General features: G+C 39.5%; 1 long non-coding RNA gene across 1 annotated transcript; it reads right to left on the reverse strand.

Moving 5' to 3' along the window:
- Positions 1-8,403: 8,403 nt before the first annotated feature.
- On the reverse strand, positions 8,404-9,189 carry LOC119427371. The gene is made up of 2 exons (XR_005187650.1): positions 9,072-9,189; positions 8,404-8,809 (listed from the first exon to the last, which is right to left on the reverse strand). It is a non-coding gene; the product is annotated as an uncharacterized LOC119427371 (long non-coding RNA).
- Positions 9,190-11,325: the final 2,136 nt, after the last annotated feature.

An 11,325-nucleotide genomic window follows, 5' to 3' on the forward strand; every position in this document is an offset into this window, starting at 1 on the left:
TGGATGCTGAAGCAAACGGTGCAGAAGATATTGCTGCGATGGCTTTTATACCAACTGTGACGTCATCAACACACCTGCTGCTCATCTGGCCTGTTCAGGGACCGTCTGAAAACACAGCACTTTTTGTAAGATGGTTTATTATTGAGAGAATTAAACTTAAAAGTAATATTAGGAACAGAGGGGGACACGGAAGATATCATTATCATAAATAAAATGTTTTTTTTTTTTCATTTTTACATAACACAAAACTAAAACACAGAATTTAGTAGGAGGAGTTTGTGAGGTGACACACTCATGTAGCCTACAAGGTATGTGCCTTTAAGCTGTTTGCAATCCTCCATTAAAATGAACAAGAAGAAGTTGAAGAAGAAAAAAAGAAGAAGAAGAAACAATTTGTAAAATTCATAGTTCAAGTATCATTAGTGATGAGGGAAGTAAAGACCAGGAAGCAACAAAACTAAAATACAAAGAATAACTACAGAATACTGACGATACAACTTATTGAATGAAACATTTACAAAAGCAGAATTGAACTGTGCACTCAGTAAAACAAAGAATACAGCACCTGGTAAATATCAGATTTGGTACACAATGATAGAACAGCTCAATTAAATATCTAAAGACATAATAGAGTTATACAATAAAGTCTTGGAGGAGGGGGAGCTGCCACTGACCTGGAAGGATCATTGTACCAAAACCAGGAAAAGACAACACCATACCAGAAAATTATAGATTATAAAGGGTATGTAAATATCAAAGTGGTTTTGGAAAAGGGAGGAATACTAATGACTCAACATTATTATGTTTAGAGCATAAAATCAGGATAACACCAGACAACAAAGAAAGTGTAGTTGATGCATTTTGATATACAGAATGCGTATGACATGAATTACTAATTATATTAAATGGGTATTGGAAAAATGTTTAACTGGATGCAAAACTTTTCATCAAATAGAACTATACAAGTTAGAATTGGTCAAGAATTATCAAGAAAATATAAAGTAGAATATAGAACACCTCAAGGAAGCCTTATAAGGCCATTATTGTTTACTGTAGTGATAAATGATATAATTACAGACATTGGGAAAAAAATAGGATGTTCATTTTTTGCGAATGATAAAGCCATATGTGTTACAACGGGATCTCATGAAGTTTATATTCTGATCCCCCGCTTTATCTTATTGTGTATAACTCTAAACACCAACAGCATATCATCAAGATATTTCAAAGTTTTTTTGTGAGGCGTGTCTGGACCTGAAGTGCCCATCAGGTCAGTGGCCAAAAAGCCTCCTTTATCATTTCTGACAGCCAAAATTATCTCATCACTGCATCTCATCTAGCTCCTTCCTTGTCATTTATTCAGGGGTCCAACTGGAAGAGTCCACGTCATCTCGAAGAGACTGGACAGTTCTCACAGGCTCGGGACAGATCAAAGTTGGCAGAGACAAAAATCTCTCGTCTCTGGCTCTTATTGCAGTCCAGCTTCAATGCGCCTTGCAGCATCACTTACCCCGAGAACTGAGCTGGAAGTCAACAGTGACATCATCACAGCTGTTGACCACATTTTAAAGGTCAACTGGAGAATTTTATTCTGCTATGTACAGGGATACAGTGAAGGAAGGATAAAACTGGTGAAATACTGTATGATCAAACCTATCATGTTAAGAGTCGAGCTGCAGCATTTTGGACAAGCTGGAGATGCGAAAGGGAGACCTGACAGATCCCAACATAAAGTAGTCTAGTCAGGTTGTCATGAAGGCATGAACTATTTTCTCGATCGGCTCTGAGGAGATTCTGGCAAATCATCAGGCGGCTGAGGAGGGTAAAGCAGCACTTCACTAACGCTGTGTTCAGTGAAGGTGGGGTGCTGTTGACCTCAACCAGTGATGTCGTCGAGAGGTGGAAAGAATACTTCTCAGACCTTCTCAATCCCACCAGCACGTCTTCCATGGAGGAAGCTGAATCGGGGAACTTCGGGGTTGATCTGTCCATAACCGTGGCTGAGGTTACAAAGCTCCAAGGCAGCCGGGCTCCAGGGGCAGATGAGATTCACCCTAATTTACTTAAGGCTCTGGATGTTTCAACCTTTATTTAAACAGGTTAGTTCCCATTGAGCCTTGAAGACTCATTTACAAGAGAGACCTGTTACAAACACAAAGAGATAAGGAAAAAGAGAAACATGATGGGGAGTGGAGGTACAAAAAAAATCATATCTCGCACTATGTCCTGGCTGGGGTACAGTGTGAAAGTTGCAACAACAAAAAAAAAAAGGCATTGCACATAAACAGCAACATACTGACATAATACAGTTATGCATGAGGGGGGCGACAAAGGTGGTGAGTTGTCCATGGACACTTCCAGAAAAGTCCATAGTGCTGATAAGAGATGGTACAGTGTTTATCAGCCGACTAAGCTCTGATATAGGTCCACAAAGGTCCTCGAGCGGGGGGTGGGAGGGCAGCAGCAGCGCAGAGCTTCTTGTTCACATAACCTCCAGGAGAAATTTGAGATAATTGGCCTATTTAAGGCCAAGCAGGGTAACCAGATTCAGATAACATTTTGGGACAGGCAGACTCTGCTAGATTTGTCTGCCTTCATATTTCTGCTAGTACATCTCAAATGGCAAGTCCAAACAGCCAAATTTTGTGGTCACTGCTGTACATAATTGGATTAAGTCCTCTAGATGGGGGACAAAACGTTTCCCACTTAAACTGGTTCAGATTACCTTTTTTTGTCACCTAGATTGAGCCTACAAACCTTTCTGAACCACTTTGGCCTTGGTTGTCCTCAGGCTTTTGTGAGTAACAAGTTGGCCATCTGCCCTAAAACATTGTACATGGAATGTTTTGGATGAGTGTTTTGAATGTATTAAGCCTTCTGAGATTCCAACAGGAGGTTGGCTTGAAACCGTAATGAATGCTACCTATGGGACAGATCGGTTGAGAGGCCACAGACTGACAGAGTCCTTCGGATGGGGGATGAAACGTTTCTCACCTAAACTGGTCCAGATGGCATGATTTAACTTGTTATTGGATTCTATAATGCTACTACCCAACTGGCGACAGATACACAAAAGGTGTGACCGATTTGGCGTTAGCGTTTGTTTTTTTTTTGTTTTTTTTATAAAGTAATGTATTAAACTTGAAAATCACTCAAATTGAATTTTTAACTTTGCCAAGTGAATTCAAGATTGGATGGATCTGTAATTACACCTCCAGGTCTTTATCCTCAGAAAATTCACAAGAGTCACTCAAGTATTTAGTTTAAACTCTTAAAGTAGGTATAAAGTAATAAAGTTTTACCATTAAAGCCTTTAGGTGTGTGCGTAATGTCAATGAGCACCAGTTACTTTTCAGCTGAAATCTCAGTGGTTTCCTTCCAATTTAAACAGAAATATTGGCTGCAAAACTGGTGATGTTTGAGTTTTTATTTAGCTCATGAAACAGAATGAGAAGGATACAGCTAGCAGTTTACTTCCCCAATTAAGAGGCATTTTTACATGTGATTAACCAACTTTATAGAGAACACTTAATTACATTTGCCCCCTACAGATTCAATACAAGTTCTCAAAGATTTGTCCCATGAGCACATGGAGGAAACCAGGTGCGTGAACAACAAGGAGTCCTCCAATGGAAAAGTTGGTTTTAGCTCAGCTTTCCGTCCTCACGCCCACTTGTCTTGACAAGACCCATCAGCCTGAATGGCCATGGAGAAAAGCTGCCAAAGCCAGTGGGAGCATCAGCAGGGTGAAGGAGGTGCCGCTGCAGGGGAAGGAGGTGGCGGTGTTTGTGGACCCTGCGGGGGACTTTGTTGTGGACCCTGCAGAGGACTCTGTTGTGGAAGCCACAGGGGACCCAGTTGTGGACGACCCTGCGGGGGACCCAGTTGACCCAGTTTCTGCAGCCATCTAAAAATAAAAAAAAATATACAAATTAAAAATACACTTTCGGCAAATAGAGATGGATTAATTCAATAGTAAATGAGCCAACCCACATAAACGAACACCAAAACCACATTAAAAGTATTTGTATTCAACAGGAAGTTTTCAAACCCAAACAAACCTGAGAGGTGAGACAGAGAAGCAGGAAAGCTGCGAGGAAAGCGACACAGAGATTCTTCATTTTTCTGTTTGACGAGGACAGAAGTCTTCCACCAAAGTCTCTGCTGGCTGCTGAAGCTAATGCTGCAGGAGATGTTGCTGCGATGGCTTTTATACCCACTGTGACATCATCAACACACCTGCTGCTCGGCTTTTATACCCACTGTGACATCATCAACACACCTGCTGCTCATCTGACCTGTTCAGGGACCGTCTGAAAACACAGCACTTTTTGCAAGATGGTTTATTACTAGAAGTAGAAATGGGAGAAATGCCATTGGAACTAAGAAGAACACAACTAGCAATAAATTACTGGATAAATTTACAAAGCAATAACCCAGATCATAAAACACTTGATATACTTAAACCCACGCTGGGAAAAAAGAGAAAAAACAAACACGAAGTTTTGGATGGATCATAAGAAAGAAAATAGAAGAAATTCAAATAGACAGTTTAGAAATAAGTCAACATCTACCACTATCAGTTTTACCACCCTGGATTTTACCAACTGCAACAGTAGACATGACACTAATGGAAAAGAAAAAGGACAGGACATACATCATAGATTCACACACAGTACAGACTTATATAAACAATTATTATCAGTACATTCAATTTTATACAGATGCATCAAAAAGAAATGAAAAAATAGGAATAGCTTTTATAGTACCAGAATTTCAAATAAAAGTAGGAAAACAAATCAGTATATACAGGAGAGATGTTAGCAGTTTTATTGGGAGTACAGTGGGTGGAGGAAGTAAAACCATTAAAAACAATAATCTGTTTAGATTCAAGTTCCACATTAGTGAGGTTAAAGCACAATCATTCAGACTGCAGGCCAGACAGAAACTAGAAATACTCCACACATTATTCAGAACACAAAGGATGGGATTAACAATAACATTTTTTTTGGGTACCAGCACACATTGGAATCAAAGTAAATGAGATGGCAGATAAGATGGCAAAGAAAGCAACTCTAAATCATATTAACGTCACAGTACATACAAGTAAATCAGAGGCAAAAAGTATCATCAAACAAAAACTGAAGAAAGAATGGCAGAAAAGATGGGATGAAGAAAGGAAAGCAAGATGTATTTTTTAGGATCAAAAAGACAGTAGGAGAAATGAGAACTGGAAGAAAGAGCAGAAAGGAGGAAAGATTAATAACAAGATTGAGATTCGGACATACAGGACTTAATTATTCACTATTTCAAATAAAGAAACACAATACAGGAAAATGTGAGCACTGTGGACAGGATGAAACTATACAACATGTTGTACTGGGATGTCAGAAATATGAGCAAGAATGAAGATTTATGAAGAGAGAGTTTGAAAAGATAAAAGAAAAGTTTAACATAACAGATGCACTACAACGCAACTCAGAGAGCAAACATATACAAATTATAATTAGACATTTTAAGAAAACAAAGTTGATTAATAGAATTTGAAATACATATTGGGAACAGAGGGGTACAAGGAGGAAATCAGTATCATAAATTGTTTTTACTTTTACATAACACAAAACTAAAACACAGAATTTAGTAGGTGGAGGTTATGAGGTTACACACGCATGTACAGTAGGTGGAGGTATGCACCTTTAATCCAACAAAGTTAAGTCAGGTCCTCTAGACGGTTTCTTTTTGTTGAAACATTGCGTCTTTCATCCAAAGGACTTCATCAGTCCGAGAAGCTGCAACAAACTCAGTCTTATAATAGCACCTTCACATAAAACTAGTTTTATGGTGCTCAGATGGTTTTTGGAGTCTGCCCTGTCCCCACCAACTGGTTTGCAGAAGTCATGGCCAAAGTCGTTCAAAATATCCTGATTCATGCTCAAAATCCAGTTAGAAAAATCCAGCAAAAATTAATCAGATCCTCTACACCAAACCTGGGCATTGTATGGCCCCAGGGCCACATGCGGCCCTTTGGTTGACTCTGACCGGCCCCCGTAAGGGGAATTACAAAATACATATGTAAATAAATGAAGTTAACCAAATCCAGATATAGATCCTCTCTCACTGATGATGTCAGCTTTGCTTCACATCTCCACCTCAGACCTTCAACCTGACTTTAACATTTCCCTTAAAGCCCAACAGAGACTAGACTCACTAAACAAGAAAAAAGAACTGATAAACACCAAATGAGATGTTTAGACTGCAAATGTAGGCACGTAAAGAACCGGGACTCGAAATCACAGTTCAGTGATGATCACTATTATATGATGTTTCATAATATTTGGAGTACAAAGACAATATTGTGATATATTTACAAAGCTAAAAACTTTTTCCAGCAGTATATAAAACTCAAAATGAGTTTTGGGGTGAATGTGACTGAAAATGATCACTAATATAACGTCACAAATGGTAAAAATGTTAACAGTTTACTATTGTACTGGGAAATTTAATTGAATAAATGACATTTTTTTAAGGAAACCTCGCTTTTTCGTTGCTTAATCATAACAAATACTCTTACCAGCTTGTTAAAACAGTGCTATGTACTGCTTTTAATAATGAAATACTATTATGCAGTATTGAGTTAACTTGAAATCAGGTCTCTCTTGTAAATGAGTCCTCGAGGCTCAATGGGATTTACCTGTCTAAATAAAGGTTGAATGAAAAAGTCATTTGTGCCAGCCCTCCACAATATTTGTTGTTTCTCATGTGGCCCCATGGAAAAAATAATTGCCCACCCCTGCTCTACACGGTTTATTTTTGTCTGCAGCTCCTCGGACTGATGAAGTCTTTGGATGAAAGCCAAAAGGTTTCAACAAAAAGAAATCGTCCAGAGGACCTGACTTAATTGTGTTGGAATTTTCTACCTGGATCATAAATCAGGAGATGCACCTTTAAGTTGTTTGCAATCTGCCATTAAAAAGAAGAAGAAGAATCATTTAGTTAACTTCATAGTTCAAGCAACATTAGTGACGAGGGAAGGAAAGGTTGGGAAGTCACAAACTAAAATACGAAGAATTACTATAAAATACGGAAGAAACAAATGACTTCTTGAATTAAACATTTACAAAAGCAGAACTGAACTGAACCAAAAATACAGCAAACAGATTTGTACATGACAAAATATCAAACGAAACAATGAAACATCTCAAGACAATTTTGGAGTTTTACAATAAAGTCTTGGAGAGGGAGCTGCGACAGATGGAAGGAGGCAATCATTGTACAAAAACTAGGAAAAAACACAAAACCAGAAAATTAGAGGCCAATTCCTTTAACTTCAAGTATGTCAAATAATGGAAAAAATAAATATATTGCTAATTACGTTTTTAGAGCATGAAATCAGGAGAGCACAAGACAAAGTGTAGTTGATGCATTTTTGATATAGAGAATGCGTATGACATATGGGTTGAAGGATTACTAATTGCATCAAATGGCATTATTGGAAACATGTTTAACTGGATTCAAAACTTTCAAATTGAAATATACAAGTTGGAATTGGTCAAGATCAAGAAAATTGAATAAATGGGATCTTCACTTTTTGCAGATGGAGACATGTAAGGGAGGTTGAAATACAGAATCTACTGTAAATAAAATACAAGCCACGATGGCTAGAGATGTACATTTCAATGAAGATTCAAGTTCTTATTAGGTTTGGGTGGCTTTAGCATTTTTTCTGTATTTTGTCCATGTCCATTCAGTATTCTGTTTTGAAAAGATGAATGTTTTTCTTTACAACTCAAGTCTTTGTGTCATGCTCCTTCAATATCTGAAAAGGGACCTACATTTTGGTGATCAGGTGTAAAAACCTCACACTAGTCATGTTGCTGCTGATCCGTTTCATGTTGCTGATCTGTTTCAATGTGTTCATGCGTGCACATGCGCTCACACAGAGTCATGCTTGTGCTGATGTTCAATGTTTTTATGTTACGAGTGCTTAGTGTATATTTGAGGTTTTTCTTAGACGTTACCATTTTTCTTATACATTTTATTGATTATGTGACTGGGACCCTGTGTACATAATTTCGCTCCACATGTACCACGAGGTGGGAATGACAATTGCTCTCCCTCTTCCAGCTTATTTTAAAACCACTTTCAAGTCCTGTTTGTAGCTTTGCTCAAGAATTTCTATGTGCCTGAATTGTTGGTCTGTGTCTAATGACAACTTTTGAAGTTTTTCCAAGTAATTGCATAATGCAATTTGTGGCCATTTAGCTACTTTATGAAGATAGAAACAGTCGCAAAATATGAAACTTGCAAATATCAATTTAAAATTTACCTTATGTTGCCAATTTAGTCAAATGGATTGAAAATTGGATGTCCAAAAAAAAAAAAAAAAAAAAAGGGCTGCAAAACTGAACAGATTCAGTTTTATTCAACTCATGAAACAGAACAACAAGCTTACAACCTTAACTTTCCCCAAATTAGACACATTTTTAAATATCCAAATTTATATAGACTACCCAAATCACATTTACTCCTTACAGATTAAATACACAAGTTTTCATGAAGATTTGTCCATGAGCACATGGAGGAAACAAGGTGTGGACAAGGCTCCCTCCTTGCTGGAATGGAGCTGGGTGAAATCCAAATGGAAAAGTTTTTTCCCCCTGTCCTCACTCATCTGTCTGGACCATCATCCTGAGCAGCCATGGAGGAGAAAAGCTACTAAAGCTAGAGGGAGCATCAGCAGGGTGAAGGAGGTGCCGCTGCGGGAGAAGGAGGTAGCTGTGTTGTTTGTGGACCCCGACAATGCATCCATCTGCAATGACAAAAAAAAAAAAAAAAAAAAAAAAAAAAAAAAATAGAATTAAAAATAAAAAAAAAAGATTAAATCCCCTGCATTTATATAGATTGTGGCACATTAAATAGGAGGGAACCTCATTCTCAAAATGGAAAACAAAATTAAAGTGGTCTGAACTTACATCCATTTAACATTACATAAAACTTACCTTGATAAGCCAACACCAAAAACACATTAGAAGTATTTGTGTATGAGAGAAAGTTGTCAAACCCAAACAAACCTGAGAGACAAGACAGAGAAGCAGGAAAGCTGCGAGGAAAGCAACACAGAGATTCTTCATCTTTCTGTTTCAAGAGGACAAAAGTCTTCCACCTGAGTTTCTGCTGGCTGCTGAAGCAAACACTGCAGAAGATATTGCTGCGGTGGCTTTTATACTCACTATGACATCATCAACACACCTGCTGCTCATCTGACCTGTTCAGGAACCGTCTGAAAACACATAACTTTGTGCAAGATGGTTTATTTTCCAGGTATTGTGGAGGAAATAGGAGGGAGGAATCTATATTAACAAGATTAAGAATAGGTCATACAAATCTGAACAGTACTTTGGTTATTATAGGGAAACATAATAGTGGACATTGTGACTTTTGCCAAAGTACAGAAACTGTGAAACACGTTATTTTGGACTGTTTTAAATATTCAGCTGAAAGGAAACATCTACTGGACCAAATGACAAATGAAGTAACAAGTCCTATATGTTTGAAGAGCATATTGGAATGGGGATCCAGTAAATATGGACGCAAATACTTTATGTATTAACTCCCTTGGCGTCCTCAGCCACAGTTATAGACAGACGAACCCTGCAGTCCCATGACTTCACTCTCTCCATGGATGATGTGCTGGTGGGATTGATAAGGTCTGAGAAGTGTTCCTTGCACCTCCCAACAACATCACTAGTTGAGATCAACAGCACCCCATCTTCACTGAATACAGTGTTAGTAAAGCGCTGCTTTCCCCTCCTCAGCTACCTGATGGTTTGCCAGAAACTTCTTGGAGCTGACCGAGAGTCTCTATCCAAGGCCTCACTGAACTCCTCCCACAACCGAGCTTTAGCCTCAGCAACAGCCAAGGCTGTGGATCGTTTGGCCCACCGGTACTCCTCAGCTGCCTCTGGACAGATAGGACTACTTCTTTAGCTTGACAGCCTCTCTAACCCGGGGTGTTCACCACTGAGTTTGAGGATGACCAACGTAAGAAGCACCGACCACCTTGCGACCACAGCTCAAGGCAGCCACTTCGCCAACGGAGTTGTGGAACTGCCCACTCAAACTCAACGTCCCCTGCCTCATCTGGGATGCGGTTAAAGCTCTCCCTGAGGTGTGAGTTGATCTTTCTGATGGGTTCTTCTGCCAGGCACTTCCAGCAAACCCTCACTACACTTATGGGTCTATCAGGTCTGTCTGGCATCTTCCCCACTATCTGACCCAACTCACTACTAGGTGGTGATCAGTTGACAGCTCAGCTCCTCTCTTCACCCAAGTGTTCAAAACATATGGCCACAAATCAGAGAACACATCTACAAAGTCTTTCATCTTTCTATGTCCTAGGGCATCCTGGTGCCAAGTGCACCTATGGACACCCTTATGTTTGAACACGGAGTTCATGATGGCCAAACTATGACTAGCACAGAAGTCTAACCACAGAACACTGCTCAGGGTCAGATCAGAGAGGCCGTTCCTCCCAATCATACACCTCCAGGTCACACTGTCATTACTCATGTGGGCATTGAAGCAGAATAAAGGAGTCCACAGCTGAAGCATCTTCCAGCACCCCTGCCAAGGACACCAAGAAGGCTGGATACCATGAACTGCCGTTTGGTGCTTAGGCACAATCAGAGCCCGTCTCCCCACCCGCGGTACCCAGTACCCCTCAACCTCACAAGTTCTAGCTCCTTCCCCATTAAAGATGTTTTACATCCCAAGAGGCAGCTTTGATAATTCAAGGTCAGAGTGCTAAGGCCCCCCACATTCAGTCACTGCCTATGGCATTATGCACTTTACTTATGGCTCCTCCTGCAGGAAATGAAAAAAGCCCCTTCTTATTGTTGAAGGGCTCAGAGCCCCTACCTAGGATTGGCTACAGGGTGATGCCCTGGTGAACCATGTCTGGGCAAGAGACTGCGCTCCATTGTTCTCTTTGGACCATTAAAGTCTTAAAAAAAAAACTTGTCACCTAGAACCAATCTGCTTTAGAAAACCCTACCAGGTGCATTTACAATATAGCTGTTGCTGGGTGTGCATGAACTCAATGCAGCTGCATTTAGCTTAAAAAAAAAAAATAAAAAAAAAAATCCTCTGTACAAGGCAGAATGTGTTGTAGGAACACTGGAAGTGCAAGGACCTGATGACAGATGTGGTTACAGGTTTGGAGGGTGTAATGAAACGCACCTGGCAGACATTTGGAACTTTCATGCTAAACACATTCCCCCCCCATAACTACAAATTTTACAAGATGCAGCATTACAAGTTTTTAAA

The sequence above is a fragment of the Nematolebias whitei genome, chromosome 21, assembly GCF_014905685.2.
Source record: "Nematolebias whitei isolate Nwh7 chromosome 21, NemWhi1, whole genome shotgun sequence".
Lineage (NCBI taxonomy): Eukaryota > Metazoa > Chordata > Actinopteri > Cyprinodontiformes > Rivulidae > Nematolebias > Nematolebias whitei.